The sequence below is a fragment of the Canis lupus genome, chromosome 13 (assembly GCF_011100685.1).
Source record: "Canis lupus familiaris isolate Mischka breed German Shepherd chromosome 13, alternate assembly UU_Cfam_GSD_1.0, whole genome shotgun sequence".
In the NCBI taxonomy this organism is placed as follows: Eukaryota; Metazoa; Chordata; class Mammalia; order Carnivora; family Canidae; genus Canis; species Canis lupus.
The window spans coordinates 667,192-693,611 of record NC_049234.1 but is presented as its reverse complement, the minus strand read 5'-3'; the positions used below and the strand labels follow the sequence as shown (position 1 = coordinate 693,611).

The following is a 26,420-nucleotide window of genomic DNA, read 5'->3' as shown; positions in this document are numbered from 1 at the left end:
TTCAAGAATGAGATGGGGATTTGGAGCTGTCCATGCAGAAGAGTGAGAGCGCAAGGGACTGAAATGAGGCCAGCTGGAGGGTGGGCTTGCTGATTCTGGGAGAAAGATAGTGAACTTGGCTCAAAGCTTGGGTGAGATACAGAGGTGACCGTCAAATCCAGGGGAGGGGTTGAGATCCCCGCTTTCTGGAGGATGAGACAGAGAGAGAGTATGCCACTGAGGCTCTAGGACTGCTTCCATAGGTGAGGGAGGAGAACAAAGAGGACAGCTCCTACAGGCCAAGTCTTTGTGGGGCCAAGCATCATGTAAGCATGTCTTTCGTCCCAGGACATGGTCTCACCGTGGACACTTGAGAGGAGGATTCAGTTTAGCACATCTCATACATATACTAGCCTGGTCCGTATGTGCATCTGACTGTCCATCTGCTGCCCCAGCAGGCAACACTGGAACCATGTCATTTGCAGTTATGCATCCGAGAGAATATATAAAATTGTACCTTTTTTCCCCTGCAGATACAATTGCCCCAGAAGTTGAGCTGGTTTACTTTCTATTTAATGTAACAAACATTGGCTATGCAGCTCTCTTGCACAGAGCACAGTATCCTGTACAATAGCATGGAACAGAAGTTTCAGATTGCTAGTGCACAAGCTCTGTCTAACCCAAAGACTTCTTTCATTTAGCCTGCATAACGCTGTTTGTTTTGCTTTTTATATTTGACTAGCTGCCAAAATATAGAAATAAAGACATTTCACCTAAAAATGTGAATTTCAAGCTCTTCAAAAGATCTGTTTGACCACTGTGGGCCTGTGTTCCCACATGGCAAAATCAGCCAGAGCAGTAAAGTGCCTGCTGTCTCAAACAGGCATGCCCCTCCTACTCACAATAGATCCACCTGTTCTTTATCTCTCAAAAAATTTAGACTTCTGGCTTAACTCCTGTGGTCTTTGGTGTCTAAAACTCCTGGCTTGTTGCTTCAACCCACTGGCTTTGGTAATAAACAGACATAGGCTCTACTTTTGACTCAGCCACCTACCAGTAACCCTGGGCAAGTTACTTTATTCTCTAAAGTCTCAGGCTCCCCTTCTTCAGGATGGTAATGATAATAGTGCCTAGGGGCACCTGGGGGGCTCAGTGGTTGAACCTCTGGCTCAGGGAGTGACCCCAGGGTCCCGGGATCAAGTCGCATGTCAGGATCCCTGCATGGAGCCTGCTTCTCCCTCTGCCCATGTCTCTGCCTCTCTCTCTCTCTCTCTCTCTCTCTCTCTCTCTCTGTGTGTGTGTGTGTGTGTCTCATGAACAAATAAATAAAATCTGAAAGAAAAAAAGAAAGAAAAAAAGAAAGAAAGAAAGAAAGAAAGAAAGAAAGAAAGAAAGAAAGAAAGAAAGAAAGGAAGGAAGGAAGGAAGGAAGGAAGGAAGGAAGGAAGGAATAGTGCCTACTTCCCACGCCGGAGCAAGTAGGACAGTGTGTAGGCAGAAATGGCTTGGTACGTGGCAGATCACTGTTAAGGACGGCCGGGAGTTCCCCGCTGACCAGGTCAGTGCAAGGGAGGTCGGAGCCGGCCAGGCCCCGCAGGCTGCGGAGAGGGAGGGCTTCCTGGGTGCGGAGGAGGCTTAGGGGCCGGGCTTTCTTTGTCTTCTGTGGGAGGCAGGCAGCCCAGCTGGGGCCTGCATGGACTTTGAAACCCGGCCTTCAGGACAGAGCTCTGAGCCCCCACCCCAGCGGGCCGCCTCTGGGCTGTGATTCCAGGAAGCCGGTCCTATCAGTTGGGCCCAGTTTCAGGAGTGGTTTCTTGCCATTTCCCCTCAGTCATGTGGCTGCTGGAGTGGACAAAGTGGGAGGGAATGTGATTAGCTCTCAGGCTGCTTTACAGGCGGGGGAGTGGGAATGTGTCACAGATTGGAGAATGGTTAGAATGTGGATGCGGAATGTGGCAGCCCGGGGGGAACCAGGCAGACCCCACCTCAGGAGCCAGCCACCTGGGCAGGTGTCTCAGGTCAGAATGCTGGAAAGGGGCCTCCCCGCAGGTCCCCACCCAGACCCCTCCGGCTCTCATCTTAGAAATACAGGCCATCCTGGGAAGGCTAGTTTCTGGGCTGGAAGAGGTAGTCAGATGCACTTATAGCCTTCTGGGAGCCTGGGCTGGGAAGGAAGTGTACCTTTTAAACAAAATGACATATAGACCATGATAATTGAGAATGCTGCTCATCACCAAATGTCAAAATCATGTATTTATGTGGAACATCTTTCTTATGTTCAACGGGCATCCTAAGCACCATGCTCATTTTCCAGCCTCGTTGCTGAGGTGGGGAGAAGCAGATATGCTACTGACAGGGCAAGAGGTACAGAAAGGCCAGCGTGCTCCTCAGAGCCACACAGAGGGTCATTGTGGAAACTGGTTTTGAACTCACGGCCTCCTGACTCCATTCTGCACTCACTTCACCAACCTCCCTTCTCCCTAAGTCCATACCTTTATTTCTCTGAGAAGGTTGGAGGTTCTTCCCTTTTAGGGTGAAGTCAGTGTAGTACTCACTTAGGCACCAGATTTAAGGGGGAAAGGCAAAAAAGTTAACACTGGGGATAAGTGATAGCTTAATGCAATATATTTTTTTAAATAAAAATTAGTGCAAACAAAATCAAATTTCTAAGGAAAGGCAAGATCTGACTCTGCACTTGCATGACTGATCTCATTTGCCTCCCCTGGTCCCAGCCCTGCCAAAGTACATGGTCCCCAGAACCCATGTGGTACACGTGGAGCCAAACACACAAGGACTCCATTCTGCTGTTTACCAAATATATAGGCATCTCATTATCAAGTCAAGTTGACCTGTAAAATTTATGTTCACATAAATTCATGTTTAAATTCTTCAAAAGTTGGGCAGCCCCGGTGGCTCAGCGGTTTAGGTTTAGCGTCACCTACAGCCCAGGGCGTGGTCCTGGAGTCCCACGTCAGAGTCCCTGCATGGAGCCTGCTTCTCCCTCTGCCTGTGTCTCTGCCTCTCTCTCTCTCTCTCTCTCTCTCTCTGTCTCTCATGAATTAAATAAATAAAATCTTTAAAAAAATAAAATAATAAATTCCTCAAAAGTTGTTGTAAGGGTTAAATCAGGGACAGTACACAAAATGCCCAGCACAGACCTGGCACACAGGAGGTAACAAAAAATGCTGGTTCCCACCCTCATAGTTCCCCACCAGGTTTTTTTTCTCTTAGTTTCACAGGAGACATTTTAACTGGAAACTATTCACTTTAGCCCTTAGCCCAAGTGCTTGATCATGGCAGATGAGGTATATACGTTTGTTGATACCAAATTGAGTGTGGCCTGAGTATGGGAAGCAAATTGATCTGGAACTATTAATGAAGTGATCAGTGAAGAAAATGGGAATGAGAGAAGTGGGAGGAGTTCAATCAAAGGCCAGGTTACAGTTCCCAGGGCCCTGGGAGTAGAAATGTGGGTCAATAAAGATGGTAAAATTAAAAATACATACAACAATCTGAGGGAAGTATTTCCAACTTATATAATACACAGGAGATTGACTTCCTCATTATTGTGTGCTTTTAGAAATTTACAAGAAAAAGATGAAGAACACCCAATGGGAAAATGAACAACACATACAGACAGGTAACTCGCAATGAAGGAATGCAAAGGACCAAGAATCCCATGAAAGTATGTTCAACTTTACCAATAATCAAAGAAATGTACATTTTTCATGTTTCAAGCTACAACTTAAAAAATTCTAATTCCTGATACTAGTAAGGGTTGGAGGAAACAAGTAATCTCACATATTGTTGAATGAGAGTATACAGATATGATTCTTCTGGAGGTCAACTTGAATAAAAAGCCCTAAAACTGAGCTAACTCTTTGATTGCAGTAATGACATTCCTTGAAATGACATCTGTCCTGAGGTAATAATAGAAGACGTGAGCAAAAAATGGTAGCAGGAATTCTTTAGCAGGATATAGAGCAAGGAATTGTTTAGTAAGACACTGAAAATAACCTGAGTCTCCAACAATAAGGGATTATTATTTTTAAGTATATATAAAGATAGGTAGATGATATCAAAATATTAATGGTGATTATCACTGGGAGATAAGATTATGAGTTGTATTTTCTGCTTTTGCTTTTCTGGATATTTTAAATTTTCTACAGCAAACATGTGTTACCTTTTATAATAATTTTGTCTTAAGAATGAAAGAAATGGAGGGTCTGATTATCCTGGAAGTAGGTGAGTGTGGTATGGGTGACCCCATACCTGTGACTTTTGGAGCTATTGTGTCCAGCTCTCTAGTCCTGAGGTACTTGAAGGGAGAATGAGAGTGGAGGTAGATTCCTAGTTGAACCACAGATCACTGCTAACCAAGGTGGCCAGAGCAGTGTGGAAGGGATTCATGAGTCCTGGTACAGGTTTCAGCAGCATTTGCTCTACTTGAAGTGGTACTAGTAAAGAACAAAGGTTTTGAGTAGAATGATGGCATTGTCTAATACTCCATGGCCTGAGATGAAACCTGCTAATAACTATTCTGAGCTAATTATTCCCTAATGGTCAAATGATGCTTATGTATCTCAGTGGCTGCATTTAGGGAAGTTATACAAAAAATGCAGCCCATTGTTGGGGCAATATTAAATCAACTTTGAGTTTAACATATTTTTATGTAGTCTATTTTTCTTTGTCAGAATCTTTTAGCAGCTGGAAATCCAGGCTCTAATTATTCTAGAGGTCCCTCAGATATTAACCCCTGAGCTACTTGGCTTACCCAAACCATGCTTTCCCCTATTCCCATACCTGAGCAAGGTAAGGAGCAGGCCAGCTGAGATCAACACCCAGTGATACCTCCAGCAGCCAGGACTTGGAGCCTGTGGAGATCTGGTTATTCCCCAGCTTCCTCTTCCCGTCTACCCCACCCCAAAATACTACAGGGCTCTCAGCGGTGTTTTTATTGCCAATCTCTGAGCTTTGACAGAATTGCAAATGGTTAATGAAGTCAAAGAGGCCAAAACCCACCTGGTGAAGAGATGTCCCATCCATCTCATACTGTGGAGAGCTGTCCTTTATAGGTAGGACAGGGGTTGGCAGGTAATGCTCAAATACTAGTTTTTCCAACCTGGGCCCTCCCAATACTAAATAGGCCAGGGAAGGAAGTAGAGTCTCCATAATCATAATCATAATCATGATGATTGATGATGAGAAGGAGGATGTTGATAACGATAACTACCATTCATTGAAGACACACTCCCACTATGTGTCAGGCAGTAGGTTGAGGGCTTATACATAGTACCACATAGTATTCTCACAATCTGAGCACTATTCTAGGATCCATCTTATGGATGAGGGAACCAAAGCTTAAGAATATAAATAACTTGCCTGAGACACAGCTAGTAAGTGGAAAAGTTAAAATATGAACCCAGATCTGCCTGACTCTGGACCCAAGCTCTTAATCACTTCATGATATTGATCTTGAAACATCCAAGAGAAAACCAGTAAAGAAGAGAGGATGAGCAGAGTGCGCTCTCTCTCTCTCTCTCTCTCACACACACACACACACACACACACACACACACAGGAGACCAAATAACTCTTCAGGAAGCCAAAAGCTGGAGAGCTTTATCTAGCTCCTCACTGCAGAGAAAGGTGGGCCTTCTGCAAGCCAGCAGACCATGGAGAATGGGTGTCTGGGCTGGATGTGACTAGGGGTTGGGGGACTGGCTCCTCAGTTCTGCAATATCCTCCTACCCTCTAAATCACTCCCTTTCCTTTCCTACTTTCTGTCAGCAAAGCACATCTCATTCTTGAATCCATGGCTTCTCTGGAACAGACCTACTCCTACTTTTCTCCTCACCTTCCATCTGGAGCTGAAGGACCTGTGTGACTTGACGCAGTCCTGCTGTGGAAGTTCCTCTTAGGAAGGAAGCTGGGCACTTGACAGGTATGCTCACTGGCCTGACTCTTCTGTCCTTAAATTAACAACTTCCCCACAAGAGGCTAAGAGAGAATCAGTGCAAATTGAACCTTATCAGATGCTAAAGAAGCACATTTCCATCCCTGAGGTCCTCATTGTCTACATTCTACAAAGAGTCAACTGTAGGGTAGTGGCAGAGGCCAGGAGCATCCTGGGCCCCAGTTGTAACCAATGTCCCTACTGATAACTTACAGTCAAAAGACTGGAACTGCTTTCAACCTGGGAAGGGAAGATGAAGCTACTCAGGACAGCAGGGTTGGGGGCGGGCCTTGAAAAGTCTGGGTCCACGTGAGGGAGGTGCCATGAATCACCTTCTTCCAGCGCTCACAGTGCCTGTTGGTATAACAGCATACATAAATTGTAGAGAAAGTTCTTTTTATTTCCATTTTTAAATGATTTGAGTGTTTCTTAGATTTAAACTTCGAATAGAGTCATCCATTCATATGGTATATAAATATAAATAGGTTGGGTTCCAGCTCCACATGAGGTGGAGTAAGTGTGCTCCACTCTTTCTCTCACACTGACTGTAACTATAAAGCCTGAATAGACTCAGGGGAGGATGATTTGAAGACAGAGAAAACTGAGTAGCAGGAAGAACATCAGAATTCAGAGTACCATGGAATGATCTGGGTGCTGAGTTCACATTACTTCCCATCGGTAGCTTTATGACATGAATTCAAAGCATTCAGAAACGCAGAAGTAAGCCCTGTTGAGCAGAGAGTGCTCCAGGAGAAGTCCTCCAGCTCCTGTTCACGGACTGGGCAAAGGAGCTTCTAATGCTCCAGAGAGAATTGAAATATCCCGCTGTATTTTCTCTTATGTATCTTCTCTTATGCTCCAGCCCCCCAGCAACCTGGCGGTTGCAACAGCAGTACTCACAAGTCTCAAAACTCTGAGGAAGGGGAATCTTCTCAGGGAAAGCTACAGTTTCAAGAGGATGGGACAAAAAATAAAAAAATAAAAATAAACCAGGAAATAGCAAGTGTTGGCAAGGATGTAGGGAAATTGGAACACTTGTGTGCTGTTGGTAGAGATATAAAGTCATATGGCTTCTGTGGAAAACACTACAGCACTTCCTCAAAAAATTAAAAATAGAAATACCATGTGATCCAGAAATTCCAATTCTGAGCAGATACCTCAAGGAAATGGAAACAGGGTCTTGAAAAGTTATTTGTACACTCATGTTCACGACAGCACCAGTTGCTGACGAGCATGTAGAGCTATGAAAACTCTCATACATTGCTGGCAGGAGCACCAAATGAAGCGCCAGTGAAAAAATGTTGCAGTTTTTCATCAAGTGAAATATATTCTTATGATCCAATAATCACACATCTGCACATCTACTCTAAAGAAATAAAGATGTATGTCTACACAAAAACCTGTACACACGTCTTTACCTCAGGTCTATTTACAATTGCCTGTGCTGGAAACAAACCAAATGTCCTTAAATGCACAAAGGCGTGGGTGAATCTGTGTTACATCTGTACATATCAAGAAATGCACTTTTGATCCACGCAACAAATTGGATGAGTCCCAAAGATATTATGTTGAGTGGGGGGGAAAGCAGTCTCAAAAGGTTACACACTACATGATCCCATTGACATGATATTCTTGATAAGACAAGATTATTAGGATGGAGAATAAATGAGTGATTGCCAGTGGTTAAAGGTTGTGGGTAGAGGGATAGCATATTATTTTGTGGTGATGGAATTGTTTAGTATCCCAATTATAGTGGTATTATATAAATCCATACATGTTAAAATTGATAGAACTTTATTTTAAAAGAATCTCAAAGATTAAATCTCAAAATAATCAATTTTATTGTATAATAATTTTAAAAGTGAAAAAGCATGTAATGAAGTCTTCCTCCCCCCCTCCCCCACCTCCCTCCATTCACCCTATTCCTCCACACCCTTTTCTGGAGATACCCACTGTTATTAGTTGCTTTTGCATCCTTCCAGAGTTTATGTCTATATAAGAAAATATGAATAATACTTTTATTTTTCTTTCTCACAAAAATGACACAGTTTACACAGTATTAATTTTACTTAATAATATATCCTGCGGGTCTCCCCACTTCGGCGGTAGAGAAAACCCTTTGGCTCCTAAATCCTGGGGGAAGGTTTAGTTGTAGCCTTGGATTTAGTTTAGCATGAGAAATCCTTAAGAAAGAAGAATTTGTTCTCTGGAACTGACTGCACCCGAGAGGCAGGGAGGGTCTATTTACTGAAGTGTTCAGCCAGGTACATGGTACACACAGGCCCGCTACAACGTGCCAAGGCTAAGTTACTGCCAGTAATAAATGCTCAGATTCAAACTGCTATTGTCTCAGACTGCTTGGCTTATCTGGTAAATATTTATAGAATAAATGGATTCATTTTAGTGAGGGTTGGAAGGGAATTCAGGTACTCCCATCCAAATCCTGAGGCCTGGCTGTCCGTTCTGCAAAGCACCAGGTACCAGAGGCTGGTGTCTGGACCCCTGACTTAGACAAATTGACAATTCTCAAGGCCAGGTTACCTCAGCCCCCTAACACCTGCCCCACAGTTGGTCGTACCAGACCATCCATATCTCCCCAATATACTTCTTCAAATGCTTTTTAATTGTGGTGTTTGACTTGTACTCATCCTCAACTTGCTCTTGCTAAAGACTTGTAATATGTTTCCTTCATCACATTCCCCAGAAAGTTACTGGATATTTGAAAAAGAACACAAATTTTTGGTTAACACGAACTCTTGATCAAACTTAGACATGATCGCTGCTGTTCTCAGCACACTCCTCCAATGTGGGTGAAGAATCTAAATGATCAATTCTCAATGCTGTACTAATTATTCCATTTTAGATCTAGAGAAGCAAAGGCCCCCATAATTTAGTAATATGAAGAGAGAGGACACAGTGAAGTAGAGTGAGAAGAAAGAAAGAGTAAAGGTTTCAGGGTCAGATATTTAAGATCTGAGGTCAAACTCTAGCTCTGGTACTTTCTAGCTGCTTAGGTCTTCTGAGATTCAGTTTTCTCATCATGAATTCCATGGGGGTGGTTATAGGGCTGAAGGGACAAGATGCATAAACACAAGGCATGGTACCTGGCACATTGTTGGTGTTCAAAAAAAATGCAGATATTGCCTTTTCTTAGAAATTTCTACCAAGCTTTTCAGGCTAGGAGGTGGCATGGTGGAGCATAATAGTCATGTATGCCAGACTACCTGGGTTCACTGTGAGTCCATAATGGTGTAACTAGGGGCAAAATACTTAATCTCTCTTGGCCTGAGTTTTCTTATCTGTGAAAATTGGCATGAAAATAATACCCACCTTACAGAATTAGGACAATTCAATAAGATAATGAAGAGTAGTGCCTGACACATACAGAGTGTTCAATAGATATCATCAAGAATGCAAGAGATGGGGCAGGCCGGGTGGCTCAGTGGTTTAGCGCCGCCTTCAGCCCGCAGGTGTGGTCCTGGAGACCTGGGATTGAGTCCCACGTCAGGTTCCTCTGCATGAAGCCCGCTTCTCCCTCTGCCTGTGTCTGTGCCTCTCTCTGTCTGTGTCTCTCATGAATAAATAAATGAAATCTTATATATAAAAAAAAAAAGAATGCAAGAGACAAAGTGAGACCAGGAGCCTCTGTTGATGTCATATTTGCCTCGGACCCACTGTCTAAAACAATCATGCGGAAAGCATACTTTACTCACAGTGAGAGGAAATGCATCTTGCACAGAAAAGGATATAGATAATATAATCCTTTTTTAAAGATTTTATTTATTTATTCATGAGAGACACAGATTGAGAGAGAGAGACAGAGAGAGGCACAGACACAGGCAGAGGGAGAAGCAGGTTCCACACAGGGAGCTCAACGTGGGACTCAATCCCAGGTCTCCAGAATCACACCCTGGGCCAAAGGCGGCACTAAACTGCTGAGCCACCTGGGCTGCCCCTATAGTCCTATTTCAAGGGAGTAAAGACTGAGAGCAATTTACCACAGATGCCTGGGACATTGACCCTGGCTATAATGGCAGGGATCTGACTCAGACACATGACCTCACAAACAGCAATAATATAAAGGTTATACCTTTATACCTGCCATTTCTGGAGCTCCAACTATGATGGGAGGGACCATTCTCAGGAAATAGGAATATGAGCTGGGCAGACAATTCAATTCTGACTCTCTGTCTCTCCCCTCATATAATGCTATAATTCATGGGGTGGGCTGTTCCATTTCAGGGACATAAAGAAGAAATAATAATAACAATGCTGATAAAAGTAATAGTAATAGTATTTTTGGTTACTTTCTATGTCAGGGACTTCATGAATATTTTCTCATTTAATCCTCATAATAACCCCATGGTGTAGGTGCTATCTTTCTCATATTTTAGATGAGGACACCAAGGCTTTGAGAACAACTAGCTTTCCCAAAATCATATAGCTGGTGGAGAACAGAACTAGAATTTGGACTCTTTGAATCTGAAATCTTTCTTCTCACTTTCCCATTCTTCCTTTTCCCTGTGCACCACACAAGTTTTCAAGTGCCTCTGTTCTCCAGGCCTAGAGCAGAGCAAATGTCCTAGGCCCTTCACCTACACCAAGGGAGTGCATAAATATAGCGAGAATATTGGTACTAATGTTAACAGGAAATTGTATTTTTCAGATTAGTGAAGGATGCTCTGAACTAAGAGTTGAATAAAAAGCCCACCCAGGAGATGTGTGTCCACAAGCTGAGGTCATTCTTGTCCACGGAATGGGGGAGGGGCTAGGAGGACTGTGGAGTTTTGACTGATAGAATCTGTGAACCTACCCAGCTGATGGCTAAGGTGCCAGGCTCTGGAACTTGGAAGTTGCCCAGGAGGGCTTCTCTATTAGTTTCCTGGGGCTGTAATAAAGTAGCACAGACTGGGTTTAAAATATCAAAAATTGGGGCACCTGGGTGGCTCAGTGGTTGAGCATCTGCCTTCAGCTCAGGGTGTGATCCTGGGTCCTGGGATTGAATTCCACATGGGACTCCCCACAGAAAGCCTGCTTCTCCCTCTGCCTATGTCTCTGCCTCTCTCTGTGTCTCTCATGAATAAATAAATAAAATCTTTAAAAAAAAAAACATCAAAAATGGGTTCTCTCAGGATTCTTCTGGGCTGAAGTCTGAACTGAAGGAGTCAGCAGGGCCCTGCTCTCACTGAGATGAGGTACAATCATTCCTTGCTACTTCCGAGCTTCTGATGGTAGCTGGCAGTCCTTGGTGTTCCTTGCCTTGCAGCTGCATCACTCCAATCTCTGCTCTGTTTTTACATGGTGTTCTTCCCTTTGTTGGTGTCTGGGTCCATATTGTCCTCCTTTCATAAGGACACTGGTCATTGGATTAAGGGCCTACCCTCATCTTAACTTGATTTCATTGGCAAAGACCCTATTTCCAAATAAGGTCACATTCACAGGTACTGGGCATTATAACTTCAATGTGCCTTTGAGGAGAACACAATTCAAACCATAACACCCGCTATGACCTAGGACTTGGATGCGTAAACATATTGCCTCACAGTAAGTATTACCTATGAGCCTTCATTGCAGCTGAGACAAGGGTTCTTCCAGGTGGCCCTTGGACAACTTAAAAAGCATAATCCAGAGAGGTCAGACAAATAGTTCATTCTCCTGCAGGTGTGGGATCATCCCTCACTTTGCGATTGAAGAGTTGCCAGGTGCTAGAAACATCTGGGAAGTGTTTTTGTTGAGGAGAGTTAAACATCTGAAGAAAATAATAGAAGAACATTCCTGCCTAGTGGTTCCCCTCTGATGCACTGCTCTTGCCCTGCCTCCTACCACACTGTGGTTTGCTGGCCTAGAAAGAATGTGGGCTTTTGAGGGAAAGTGTGGCCCCATCACTCACTAGTTGTTTAGCTGTAGGACTATTGTTTCACCTCCTGGAGCCTCTCTTTCCCTCATCTATCAAAATGGGACCCTCAAGGGGCACCTAGGTGACTCCATTGATTTCTGACTCTTGATTTCAGCTCAGGTCTCAATCTCAGGGTCATGAGATTGAACACAGCATCAGGTTCTGTGGTCTGTATGGAGTCTGCTTGGGATTCCCTCTCCTTCTCCTTCTGCCCTTCTCCCTCCACCAGAGCCCTCTCTCTCTCTCTAAAATAAATAAATAGGGGATCCCTGGGTGGCACAGCGGTTTGTCACCTGCCTTTGGCCCAGGGCGCGATCCTGGAGACCTGGGATCAAGTCCCACGTCAGGCTTCCGGTGCATGGAGCCTGCTTCTCCCTCTGTCTGTGTCTCTGCCTCTCTCTCTGTGTGACTATCATAAATAAATAAAAATTTAAAAATAAATAAATTAAAAATAAATAAATAAATAAATAAAATCTTAAAAAAATGGGAACTTCAATAATTAATCAGGGTTGTAGTGACAATGAAATGGTATAATGCACAGAGAAGTGTGCATAGTAAGTGTTCAGTGAAGTGTTCGTTTCCTTCCCATCCCTGTCTTCAGTAGATAGGATCAGAAGAATGGACATACCAGTTATCACTTCACTAGTTCAATTCAATAAGTGCTTATTGAGCACCCACTGTATATCTGGCTTGTGCTGGGTCTGGGATTACAACAAACAATAAGATTTATTTATTTATTTATTTATTTATTTATTTATTTATTTATTTATTTTTTAGAGAGGGAGTGCCCAAGTGTGTGTGTAGAGTAACGGTGGGGTGAGGGAAGGAGAGGGGCAAGGGGAGAGGGAGAGGATCTTAGACTCCCAGACTTCACACTGAGCGTGGAGCTGATCTTGTGACCCTGAGATCATGATCTGAGTGGAAACCAAGAGTCAAGTGCTTAAACATCTGAGCCACCCAGGTGCCCCAAGATCAATTCTTAAGATGATCACACAACCAAGTAGAAATATACTTAGCTGCCATCCTGTTCTCTTTAGCATATTTCAATTTCTCAGGCACAAAACAAGCCAGTTTTGATAAAAGGACCCAGTCATTTTATTATAAAAGACTCTGAAGCTTGGAGTGAGTGTTAAAGCCAGTGTTCTTTAAAGACACACACACACACACAATACACTGTAGCCCAGGAAGTTTGTGGTCTCAAAATATATATTTAAAAAATTTTTTTTAAATTGTATTTATTTACTTGAGATTGAGAGCACAGAGTAAGAGAGAAAATGAGCAGGGAGCAGGGGAGGGGCAGAGGGAGAGGGAGAAGCAGACGCCCCACTGAGCAGGGAGGCCAACATGGGGCTTGATCCCAGGACCCTGGGATCTTGACCTGAGCTGAGGGCAGGCACTTAACCGACAGAGCACTCACGTGCCCCATCAGAATATATTTTAACAGATTTCCCTAGTTCTTAGAAGAACAAAAGTTCCTGGTCCAATAACCTGAGAATGCTAAAATGACTCTGGTGCCTGCCCAACATGGAAGACCTGAAGACCCAGCGTTCCCCAGAGCCAGTGGTAGTAGGGAAGGTCTTAATAGGCTATGGAAACAAAGAGGATCTATTCCTTCTTCCTGCTCTATAAAAGAAAATCAGAATCCCATTTTTTACTTTTGACTGCTGACAGCTTTCAAGCCCCATCAGCCTCTTTCCCTTTCTGTTCCACACTGGGGCAAACTGGTGAGAATGGCCAGGCTCACAGGTGCGGGTTCCTTTAGCACCAACAGGAAATTCGAGGTATACAAGCCTTTGTTAGCAGGAGCCCCTGCTGCAGCCCCACTCCCTCACCACCTTAAAATCCAAGCCTTTTTCAGATCTTCTTCTTGGGAGCCTGCCCTGCTTTCCCTAGAAAGCTTCTTTATGGGACTAATAACCTTTTGATACTCCTTTGGCACATATGTGGTGTCATCAGTCTTAAGGTCTGAACCAAGTTTTGGGTGGGGGTACATCCCATCTCTATGCAGTGACTCAGCACAGCCTCTTGTTTTCCCTCTGAGGCCTGTGCTGCTGGAACATGCCTGAAATTACTTCTGATTCCTTCCCTAGGCCCTTCCCCCTCCCTGCAGGAGGTTTCCAGTGCAGAATGGACCCTCACTGAAAGTGTGTGGCACTTGAAGTTTATTTTCTGGGGTTCCAAGCCTGCCCTTTCGGGTTTTTTTTTTTTTCCCTTCGAGACATTCCTCTCACATCCCTCAGTTGCTAAGCTTTCTGCCCCATCCCACCCCGGAATAAAAGGATTTGAATAACTCCTTCTCACCAAGGCCTGAATGGCTTCTGAATTGGAATCCATTTCTTTCATGGGAGGGAACCCTCAATAGTTTCAGCAAAAGGACTCACTTGCTGATGGTGGAACTTTAGGTATCAGCAATAGGATAAGCCCCTGCATTGTTAGCCTCCTTACTCTCAAACATCTCCCTTCAACTCTCTAGCTAAAATTTCACAATTAGGGCTTCACTTTTTGTTTTTGTTTTTTAGGATTTTTTTTTACATTTTTTTAAATTTAAATTCAATTTGCCGACATATAGTATAATACCCAGTGCTCATCCCCTCAACTGCCCCCCTCAGTGCCCGTCACCCATTTATCCCCCACCCCTGCCCACCTCCCCTTCCAAAACCCTTTGTTTGTTTCCCATAGTTAGGAGTCTCTCATGGTTTGTCTCCCTCTATGATTTTTCCCACTTCGCTTCTTTCTTTTTTTAATTTTTTTCCCACTTCACTTCTTTGATTCAAAGCTTCATTCTGTCTCCCTTTCTGATAGAATGAAGCTTTGAATCAAAGAAGTGAAGTGGGAAAAAAGTTAAAAAAAAAAAAAAGCGAAGTGGGAAAAATCAGAGAGGGAGACAAACCATGAGAGACTCCTAACTCTGGGAAACGAACAAGCGGTGGTAGAAAGGGAGGTGGGCGGGGGGTAGGGGTGACTGGGTGACGGGCACTGAGGGGGGCACTGGACGGGATGAGCACTGGGTGTTATGCTATATGTTGGCAAATTGAACTCCAATTAAAAAAAAAAAAAGATTTGTATGTACCCGGAAAAAAAAAAAAAGCTTCATTCTTCTTCCCAAAGGCAACTCCTCCTCCTCCTCCCTTAGTAATTGACATGCAGTATACACACAATTATCATGTCCTTTCCTGAGGGCAGAATTTTAGGGGAAGGGATGGAGGCCAGGAGCATGCCAGGAGCATGTTTATGAATCTAAGGTGGCAGGAACTCAACAGAGACTTCACTGGGGGAAGGGTTACAGGACCCGGCAAGAATGGTCAGAGGCCTGGAAATTCTGGTGTCTTGCTTTCCAGAGACCTCAGCCTTGCCTAGAGACACAAATCACAAAAGAAGTATCACCTATACTGAATGTTGGTGCTGCCAGTGTCCTTAGAGGCCACCGGTCCAACCCCCCCCTCACATTTTCACAGAGGAAGAAACCAACATTCGGAGAAGTACTCTATGCAAGGTCACTGAGGGCCAGCACCAGGAATCAGAATTCCTGCCTCTAATATGGCATCATCAGTATTGAAATGCATCACAATTAATCTGTTACAAACAATCAAGAATAATCTTTGTGAGTGAATTCTTTTTCTAAGACATTAGTGGCACTCACTTGGATGCTGTTGTGCTTCCATGAATGCAGAAGAAATGAGGATACCCCTCCCTGGAACTGGCTCGCCTTGGTCACGTCCATGGAAGTGTGGTGTGGGTATCAACACTGCTGTATGTTTGGGAGCGTGTGTGGGTGTGTGTGACAGAGATACAGGGTGGAAAGCTGTGTGCTACCATGTCAAGGTATCAGGAAATGGCGGGGGGGGGGGCAGGGAGTGGGGATCCTTTGTCCCTCTCTAATGGACAGCTTCTCCCTTAAACCTTGCAATTTAAACAGATTGAGTTCCTCTTTTCACTCACCCCTGTAAAAAGGTTATATGGGCTCAGGGTCCTTACTTGATTTAGGAGAACAATAGGCATGGCTTAAGGAAAAAGCCCTCCTCTTTCCAGATCGGTCATGTTCCAAGGAAGCCAGCAGGATACGTTGTTGCCTCAACACCCCGAGCCAGACCACCAGGAAATGAAAATAGGCTACAGCACTCTTGGATTTCTCTCTCAGGAACCTGATGTAATTTTCACCTCTTTTAGGACCAAACATATTGAGTCTCCTAAGACTCAGGCAGGACTTCCAAGTTAAACAAGGGAGACAGGGCACTGTCCTCCCCACTGGTGATTTCCTGTTATTCTGACCCCTGTGGAGTGTCCCGGGGTCCATGGCTGGAGCTGCCAATGACACAGTGCAGATGTGAGGGTGAAGTCAAAGAAAGCCTAGAACTAAAGTGTACAACCCACTGCTTCTGAAATAGAATCAGCATGGAAATAATACGTACTTGTGTATATATGTGTTTGCTTTTCCTACAAAAACTTCAATTAGCAAGAAAATTGCAAGTGACCATAATCCTCCAGCATGAAAGGGAACCTTCGTGCTAGTGCTGGATTTTTCAAGTCAATCAGCTTCCTTTGCCAATGTGGTTCCCATTAATCTGAGAGCTGCCCAGAAAGGCTGTCTTGTTTCACCTGCTTCCTCTGACGGAGGACTAAAGCTGCCTTGTTGTCACGGGAATCACTCAGGGATGGCTGGCCCTGGTCCGAACCCAGGCAGCCCGGAAAAGGAGGAAGATGCCCCACTCCAGCTCTAAGTGCCTGGAGTTGTTACACCTGGGGCACGGCAGCCATTCAATAGCCAAGTTTGCTGTGTAAGTCCAGAGCTATGGAGCTGTTGACCCTCAGCCCTGAGGTTCAGCAGGAAGAAAAAAATTTCTAAGGGTTTACTTACCATGGTCCCCCTTGTCAGCCTTCCTGTTGCTCCTAGGAGTTCCTGGCCAGAGGAAGCAGAGTGGAAAGCGGAAGCGGAGCCATCAAAAGTCTTCTACCCCTATGTACTTATTCCCACCCACTCTTGCCCAACAACCCTCTGACCCTGCCCCCTGCCCAGGATTACTCTAAAGCAGGGATAATAGGATGGAGTAAACTTTCTTTTTCTTTTCTTTTTTTTTAAAGATTTTATTTATTTATTCATTCATGAGAGACACAGAGAGAGAGAGAGAGAGAGAGAGAGAGAGGCAGAGACATAGGCAGAGGGAGAAGCAGGCCCCACGCAGGGAGCCTGACATGGGACTCCATCCCAGGGCCCCAGGATCATGCCCTGGGCTGAAGGCAGTGCTAAATCGCTGAGCCACCTGGGCTGCCGTCTTTTCTTTTCTTTTCTTTTCTTTTCTTTTCTTTTCTTTTCTTTCTTTCTTTCTTTTCTTTCTTTTTTTTTTCTTTTTTTTATTATTTTATTTTATTATTTTATTTTTAACTTTGGCAACTGCTGCCTACTTTTATTCAAATTTAGCTGATGTTTATTGAGTACCTATTTTGTGCTAGGCGCTGTGCTAAGTGCTTTCACAATTATAATCTCACATAATCCTTATGACAACCCCGCAAGGGAGAAAGAATTATTATCCCTGTTTTACAGATGGAAGGATTCTGAGATTAGATGGGGACCAGATTATGGAGTTCTTGAAGGCTAGAAAATGGAAATGGAGTGCCATCAACACTTTTGAGGACAAATAAATATGAGTTCCAGCCATGGCTTTGTCTTTTACTGGCTGTGTGACATGGGCAAGTTTCCCAACTTCTGAGCCTCAATGTCCTGATTGGCAAACAGGAGTTGCCCTATAGGGCCATGAGGATTAACTGGATAGTGTAGTTAGCACACTGCCTCACACACAGTAGGCACTAAATAAATTAGGTGATGATGATTCTTGGAAAGAGGTCTAATAAATGCATGCAGGATGAAATTGAGGAGGGAAATGTTGGAGATGGGCATTGGAGATAAAAGGCTATATAGGTTTTATCTAACATTTTCAGCAAAAGTGAATGAGAACAGGTGAAACAAGGATAGACAAATCTATCAATGAAACAGAACAGTAAACCTAGAAATAGATCCAACATAAATTGGACTTTAGTTTATGATAGAGGAAGCATTATAAATTAGTGGAGAAATTATGAGCCATTCAATAAATATGTCAGGACAACTGGCTTCCTATGTGGAAAAAAATTACATTAGATTCCTACCTCACACCACACCTAAAAATAAACGCCAGATGGCTTAAAGACCTAAATGCTTGAGAGAATGTTTTTATGATGGGGAGGTGGGGAAGGGTTTATTTTATAAGACACGAGACTCAGAAATCAAAAAGGGAAATGTCAAATTTTTAAACTTCTGAAAAAAATTTAAAAGGCAAGTTACAAAAGATTAATATTTGAAATACATAAATCCTTTAAGTCAATTTTTTAAAAATCCTTCAAGTCAATTTTAAGCCCAACAACAACCAAATGAATAAAGACTTTGACCCAACAATTTACAGAGGAGCTCTGAATATCCAACATACATGGGGAAAGATGTCTGGGCCTCAGTGGTAAATGGGGATATTAAATCTAAACAACAAAATTCAATCTCATGTTTTTAGCTTGGTAAAAAATGAAAAATCATGACAATTACAAGTATTGTTAAAATGCAAGGAAATAAGAATTCACCATGTAGGTAAAATCATTTTGGAGAACAATTTTGGCAAACTCTGATAAAATTGCAGATACACATATCTGACTGAACTGGACCAAATACTCCACTTCTGGAATATGTCCTAGAAAAACTTCTATGCTTAATTTTTAAAAAAGATTTTACTTATTTATTTGACAGAGAGAGAGAGAGTGGGTAGCTGCAGGGGGAGAGGGTGAGGCAGGTTCCCCACTGAGCAGGAAGCCTGATGTGGGGCTTGATCCCAGGGCCTCAGAACCATGACCTGAGCTGAAGGCAGACGTTTAACCAACTGAGCACCCAGTCACTGCTTGTACTTGTTTTATAAACACTGCCTATAGAAACCAAAATACTCTGAAGCCACAAAATGCCCGCCAGTGAGAATTTGGATAAAATGAGTAAATTATGTAGCATATCTATGATGGACTATTACACAGCAACCAGAATGCATGGATCCCATCTGTATATAACAGTAAAGCCAGATCTAGACAACACAATGTTGAGAGATAAAAGCAAGTTGCTTATGTATGCTTATCATATGTAGAATATGATACCAATTTTCATCCAAGCTTAAAAGCATAGAACAATGTTATGTACTGTTTATCAATACATGGATGTATAGTGAAAATGTAAAGAGAAGGACAGGGGGACATACAGAATTCATCATAGTGATGACTTTGGGAAGAAAGGGAGGGGAATAGGTCTGGTGTGCAGCCATAAGGTATTTTAACCCTGTAATGTTTCATTACTTTTTAAAAAGATCTGAAGTGGGATGCCTGGGTGGCTCAGTTGGTTAAGCCACTGACACTTGATTTTGGCTCAGGTTGTGTTCTCAGGGTCATGGAATTGAGCCCAGAGTCAGTCCTCTGCATTCAGTGGGGAGTTTGCTCCAGATTCTCTCTCTCCCCTTCTGCCCCCCTCCTCTCTCTAAAAATAAATAAATACATCTTTATAAAATATCTGAAGTACATTTTTAAAAAGTAATCTTTTGTTCATTTTGGGTGATAGGCATGCACTTCTTTCAGAGTTTCGTTTTGTTTTCCTTAAAAATAAGCAGATCTGGGATCACTCTCCCTCACGTCTTTTCATCAAAGAGTTAGGGTCAGGAGTCCCACCACTTATGGGAGAAACTTCCTGGTTGACCCTTTCCTCTGTCTCTGAGAGAGTGTCTTCTCTTCCCATGCTCCTGGCTTTATCAAGGAATTTAACCAGTCTAGAATTCTACAACTTCTAGTAGGCGTAATGTTAAAAGCAAAGCATCCATTCAAAGCATAGTGATCTTGGTGGGAAAATAATATAATTTTACAAGTGCAATGAGTCAAACTCTGAAATTAAAACTGAAGGACTATTGTGTCAGCATGGTCACAAGAGGAAACAGAATTCACCCCCATTAGGCTCAGACTAGTACAGAAGCGTGGGCAGGGATATGGGAACACACAGGGACAGTGAGGCACCCAGAGATGAGCAGTGTGAGGAGTCATTACCGCCCCATGTCTGGGGAGTAGGAGAAGGAACAGTGTGACTGTGTCCCAGTGAAAACTGAAACTACCTAGTAAGGACTGCCTGGTGGAAGCCTGAATCATGCAAGCCTTCAAAAAAAAAAAAAAAAGCCAGAGACAGCCCCAAAGCAGAGAATGCGTATGGAATAGGTGAGAAATATCCTGGCTGATCTTTCCTCCCAGCCTCTAACCTCTTCTGGGTGCCTCCCATTGGCTAAACCCCATCGGAACCCAGTTCCAAGGACCTCTGGGAGATGTAGTCCACAGGGGGTCAGTCGCTCAGAGTAGGGAAATGCTGGGCGGGATGAGAGCAAATGGAAACTAACCAGCCTAAGAGCTAGAAAAATCCCGGTCATGGAGTTAGTGAGTGGTAGTCACACATTTTGGTTTGGAAGAACAGAAAAAGAGACCTGGGCCAGCTGCCTTTGGAGAGAGGTCATGTAAGGTAGTAGAAATCAGAGAGGAAAAAGGAATAGGACTCTTGCTGCACCTCTGGGAGAAGAGGCTGGCAGACCTCACCAGGGACAGAAGGAGGAGGGCAGAGGCTTCAAGGTGGGAGCACAAGGAGTTGGCAGCCAGAGGCCATCAAGCCCCATCTATTTCCTCCAAGTGCGAATTAGTAGATAGCCATGGTTGCTGAGTGCCCAGATGTGGAAGAAGCAGGCCACTGATGGGAAGCAGGTGAGTAGGAGGGGGAAGGGCCTTGGTGAGCCCCAGCACCTGCAAATAGGAACCATCAAGACCACCCCTCAGGGGGATCCCTGGGTGGCTCAGCGGTTTAGCGCCTACCTTTGGCCCGGGGCGTGATCATGGAGTCCCGCATCGAGTCCCCCCCCACCCCCGCATCGGGCTCCCTGCATGGAGCTTGCTTCTCTCTATCTCTTAAAAATAAATAAAATCTTAAAAAAAAAAAAAAAAAGACCACCCTTCAGCATGAGCTGCTTGGGGCCGCATGGAAAACAGTGCTTATCCAGCTAACCAGGCTCCAGGCAGGCTAGAAATACCATCAGGAATTCAGGCTGGCTGCACCCTCCAGTGGCCCTTGAGCAGTCAAATGACACCCACCAACTCATTCAGATTTCTCTCAGCTTCCGGCTCCTCTGCTAAGGTGGGCTTGGCTTGACTAGACACAGAGAGAAGAGCCAGGGAGGCCAGGCCAGGCCAGGCCACGTCTGAACCTGTCTGTAATCCTCTTTTATCGCCATCAGCATTTTCCCAGTGTCTGGTGGGGTGTGTGTATTTAAAGGCTCCATAGTTTAGCAATGGCTCATAGTGAGAGAGGAGTCCATAGGCTCCTCTAGGGGCTGTGACTTTTCTGTGGTGTTATGACTTCCACTCAACCCCACCTAGAGGCTGCTTGATTCAGGGAGACACAGAATATCAATCTCTTAAATGTGGAGGGGTGGCTCTCAGCCTTCTTGGGGGCCCCAAGTCCTAACCATGAAGTGCTGTAGTTATCCATCCAAAAGACTGTTTGCTCTTTGAGGACTGGAGCTGAATTTGGGTTTCTACAAATATTTTTCATTCCCACTGCACATATCCAGACACTGCTGAATTTAATCTGGCCCAGCCCCTTCCTTTCAGGAATAAGGTAACAAAGGCCCAGCAAAGGTCGGCATATTTCCTAGGGGAACACAGTGAGGACAGAGCCTATACTAGAACCCGAGCCCCCATTCCTTGTCTACTGCTTTTTCTACTTCAGTAGCATGACTCTCCTTATTGTTCTAAGTGGCTTCCTGGGGGAGCCTTTCCGCCAGGTGAGGGGCATAGCATCTGGTCTCACAGGTTTCCTGACTGATGGCTTCCCCACTAAACAATGATGGGCTCTTCTTGGCATAGAGCTGGGTGCCACGGAAAGCTCTGAACTCAATTTTTTATAGGAAAATGTGTGCTGCCAACTCAGGCTCCCCCGGGGACATTTTAGCTGCATGACTCATGGGATAGTCAGAGATCCTGCTCTATTTAAGGGTGATCTATTTACAAGCATGTGTAGGTTTTTAGAATTTTACAGTAATATGTGGGGAGGGTGGAGTATATATTCAGAATGTATGGGTCTTTCCTGGACTGTAAATAAAATGTATATGTGTGTGTGTGTGGAGAGAGAGAGAGAGAGAGAGACAGAAGAAAGAGAATTATGTAGGAGCTTTTGAGAAATAGATAGCTAACTCTTTTCAGATCCAAAAGGATTTTCTGCAAATTAGACCTTCAGAGTATCCTTTTTGGTTTGCTGAGGCGCCTGCTGAGGGAGCAGACAGAGGGAAGAGATGTGGCTAAATGAAGGGAGCAGCTCTCCCTCGCAGCCTGGGCTTAGCTGCACTTCTGTGATAGTTATTCAGGCAGAAACACCACACTATTTTTCCTTTTTTACCCCAATTTCTTTTTTTATAATTTATTTTTTATTGGTGTTCAATTTGCCAACATATAGAATAACACCCAGTGCTCATCCCGTCAAGTGCCCCCCTCAGTGCCCGTCACCCCGTCACCCCTACCCCCCGCCCACCTCCCCTTCCACCACCCCTAGTTCGTTTCCCAGAGTTAGGAACTCATGTTCTGTCTCCCTTTCTGATATTTCCCACTCGTTTTTTCTCCTTTCCCCTTTATTCCCTTTCACTATTTTTTATATTCCCCAAATGAGTGAGACCATATAATGTTTGTCCTTCTCCGATTGACTCATTTCACTCAGCATAATACCCTCCAGGTCCATCCACGTTGAAGCAAATGGTGGGTATTTGTCGTTTCTAATGGCTGAGGAATATCCCACTGTATACATAGACCACAGCTTCTCTATCCATAATCTGTCGATGGACACCAAGGCTCCTTCCACAGTTTGGCTACTGTGGACATTGCTGCTATGAACATCGGGGTGCAGGTGTCCCGGCGTTTCACTGCATCTGTATCTTTGTTTACCCCAATTTCTAAAACGGCTTTTCCAGAACACTCTGTAGGAGGCAGAAGGAGCTGACACTCCCCTCCTGTAAGTGGCCTTTGCCCTACATCTGGGAAGGGATGGACATCATCCCAGCAACCCATATGGTGAATCAGCTAGATGGCCAGAGATTTTGCTGGATGGAAGCAGATTATATCCAAGAAAGGTACCTCAAAATGCCCTCTCATCACCCTGGTCCCTCTAAGGGACAGTGGGACTGTCCTGACCTCCAGGGAGGGGAGTTTGATGAGCAAGATGATGGAGGAAGGACCAGCAAGGCTGCCATAACCACTCTACTTTAGCCTGGAAAGGAGGTGTGCGGCCATTCAGACACTCCAAGAAAAAGCCTTAGAGCCATCCTCTCTCTCCCTCACCCTGTCTGATCCATCACAAGTCCTGTCAGGCTAGCTCCAATGAAGATCCTAAACCTGTGCATCTCCTCCCATCTTCCCACTGAGTTACCTTCATCCAAGCTCATTTTGGTGTTCTCCCGAAAGGAGCCTGTTGACTGTTAAAGGGGTTCTGAATTCCTTCCAAACCACTCTCCTTTGTTCTCTTTTAAGTACATCTCTTCCTGGGCCAACCTGCCTTCAAAGACCCTGTGGGAAGGAACTCTTTTGCAGGATCATCCCAGGAGGGACCTTTGCCACCCAGAATCCAGTCTAACTAGCTCCACTAAGGAGCTTGTATAGCATCTGCAAAGGCAGCTTCAGTTTATAGAGGACTCAAGCTGGCAGCAAGGACCAAGCTGAGATCACCAAGCCCTTGGGACTGGCTGGAGTTCAGAATGCTCTATTGCTTGGTCTGAGAAGCAACAGAGCTCACTCCCTTGTCCTGAAACCACAGGGCCACATTCTGAAAGCTTCTTCCCACAGCTCACTCCAGCCTGATCGGACCAGCAAAACCTCTTCATTTCTAGATCCCTTCTAAAGCCAGCATGCCAGGGACAAAACAGCCAATGTTCTGATGAAATATACACCAGTTACACAAGATATGTTGTCAACACAACAGGGGAAGTAGAGGTTGGCGTTTTGAACTCATGATTTTAGGGCAACCCAAGGAAACAAAGTCTGTTCACCCTTTTTGTTGCAATTCTAATTATAGCTTACATTGATTGTGATGTTTACCTTGTGTTGGGCACTGTTGTATGTACCTCATTAGCTAATTTAATTCTCTCAACAACACTGAGAAATAAAGAGATAGATATGGTTACCGTCTCCATTCTATAGATGAGGGCACTGGGGAAGAGAGGTTGTGACTCTCCCAAGGTCCACAAAGTCAGTAAGTGGTAGACAGCTGAGCACAAGTCTGTGTTATATATATATATATATAAAACATATATATAATTATTATATATTATATATATATAATGCTGGTTTAAAAAAGAAACACTGTATCCTTCTCTCTAAAGCCATTGCCCCTAGCCCTGGGGACAAAAGTCAGGATGTAGGCTGCAGTATGTGTGGGCCCTAAACTCCCAGTAAGCAGCTCTTCAGCATCTAAGGGCATCACCCAGCCCTGAACATTCATTGGAATCAAACATAAAATCTCTCTGGTGTCTACTCTGGTTGGGGATGGGGTATTTAGTGTAATTTCATACTTCACTTGTAAGCATCCTGAAAGCTTCTCTATCTCTAGGAGTCAGACAAGAGCAGATTCTCAGACTGATGAGATCAAATGTTGACCTGGCAGTTCAATATCCTGCAGAGCTCAGATCCTATGGAGGTGTAGGGTGTAAGAAAGTCAACAGAACATTTATTTTCATGACCCTCTGATACTCCTGGAAAATGTTTTAGCAATCACTACCTAACCTGTAGCTGTTTACAGGTTCTTTTGTATAAAAGTAGAGTTGAGAACACGTAACCACATAATCTTAGCCCAGAAGGCCTATTAACAAAGCTTTCTAATTGCTGCAATGCCAAGTGAACCACTAGCCTCGACTATTCAACTGCGACATTCGGTGAAACAGAGATGATGCCCCTATAACCCTGAAAAATGGCTACATAATAAAATATTAAGGTAAAGGCAGTGCCTGAAAGAGAGGGCTCTTGAGGAAGGAGGGATATTCCTTACAGCACAAACAGCTGTCAGACCCATCTACTGGCGGATGTACATTTGCAGGCCAAACTGTGGCATCATTAATGATATATCTTATTTGATCAGAGAAAGTTGGCCCAAAAAGCCCAGGTAGTCTTTTGGTAGTCTGGGGTAAAGGCATATTTTTACTGAGAAAATATTATTTGAGCTCCTATGGTATGGACACACTAGGCATGGGGACATAGCAGGGTGAAAGCTGCATTTCTGTGGAGCTCACAGTCTACAGGAGACAATGGACAAGTCATCAGGTTTTACACACTGTGTGCAAAAGGTGCAACAGAGATAAGCTCAGGGTGACATGGGAGGGAGGTATCAGGGGTATCCTTCTGAGTCTTGGGTAGTCAGGAAAGGCTTCCCTAATGAAACAATGTTGGATTTGACATTTGAAGGGTAAAGCAGAAGTGAGAGGTGTGAAAAGAGAGCCTTGGGTGTGTACACAGATCCAGAGGGAGAGTGGAAACTCTAGGGGGCAGAGCAAAGGGAAGCAGAAGAGAGCATATGCCCAATCTGTGGGGGCCCCTCAGAGATGTGAGTCTGGACAACTTCTAGCCTGTATAAGGAGAAAGGACCAGGGTACACTGCATTGCTCCCAGCACCATTGACCTTTCCAATACCACTGAAAACATGGCCCTTTCAGGGATCTACAAGATCTGAAAGGACAAGAGATGAGATGAGATTCAGAAGTGACTACCACAAGAGTGCGAAGGGCCTCATCACTGATATCTGAGATCAGGCAGTGGGGAGCCATTGAAGGATTCTAAGGAGGATCCAATTTAGAAAGATCCCCTGGCAGCACTATGGAGGGTAAATTGGAAGGGTAATGAAGACCAGAGGTGGGAAAGCCATTGCAGTCATTCTGGAGGGAGATCACAGTGGCCTAATTCTGGTATAAAGTATTCAAGACAACACTCATTTCTCATTTTCAACACTTCACCTTGGGTTCTGATGCCTTTTGGAGCTCTCTGAAGTCAAAGCATTTGCTTTTATTATCAACATTCAGCAGGAATAAAGGGACAGTACCCAGTTTTGCCCTCCAGAGCTTACTCATATCTCTTTCCGAGAGTATTGTGACTTTCTTCCCCAGCACAGGAACTAAATACCATTTCCCCAGCTCTTTTTTTTTTTTTTCTTTCAAAAAAGTCATCCTTCATTTGCTTCTGTGAGATGTTTGTCTCTGCATAGTGTTTGGATTCCATGAGCATGTGCGTGTGTGCCTTGCAGTCCAGCTAAGGGGTGGCTCTGCTTTTCTTGGTTTCCTGGATGCAGGCAAACTTCAAACAGTGCAGTTTCCTCCTGATGCTTATCTCCACAACCCATTTCTCAGAATGTCTTGCCCATTAACTTTCAAATAGCATCGTTATTCAGTGCCAAACTGCTTGTTTCAAGGTTTGGAGCGCCACTGGAGCATAAAACAATAGCATTTCTGCCTCCACCTCTCTCCCATTCCCCTAAACCTTGCCTATC

At 44.2% G+C, this 26,420-nt stretch overlaps 1 long non-coding RNA gene across 3 annotated transcripts in view; it reads left to right on the top strand.

The window, feature by feature from the left end:
• The first annotated feature begins 1,938 nt into the window (after nucleotides 1–1,938).
• Nucleotides 1,939–26,420, top strand: part of LOC111098432 — a 41,422-nt gene continuing 16,940 nt past the window's right edge. The window contains exons 1-4 of one of the 3 annotated variants that reach the window (XR_005368415.1): nucleotides 1,939–1,996; nucleotides 3,559–3,663; nucleotides 5,769–5,922; nucleotides 6,797–7,581. This is a non-coding gene — a long non-coding RNA (uncharacterized LOC111098432). Of the gene's footprint in view, nucleotides 1,997–3,558; nucleotides 3,664–5,768; nucleotides 7,582–26,420 lie in introns of those variants that run through there. The other 2 variants (XR_005368414.1, XR_005368413.1) reach the window with 2 other exon arrangements.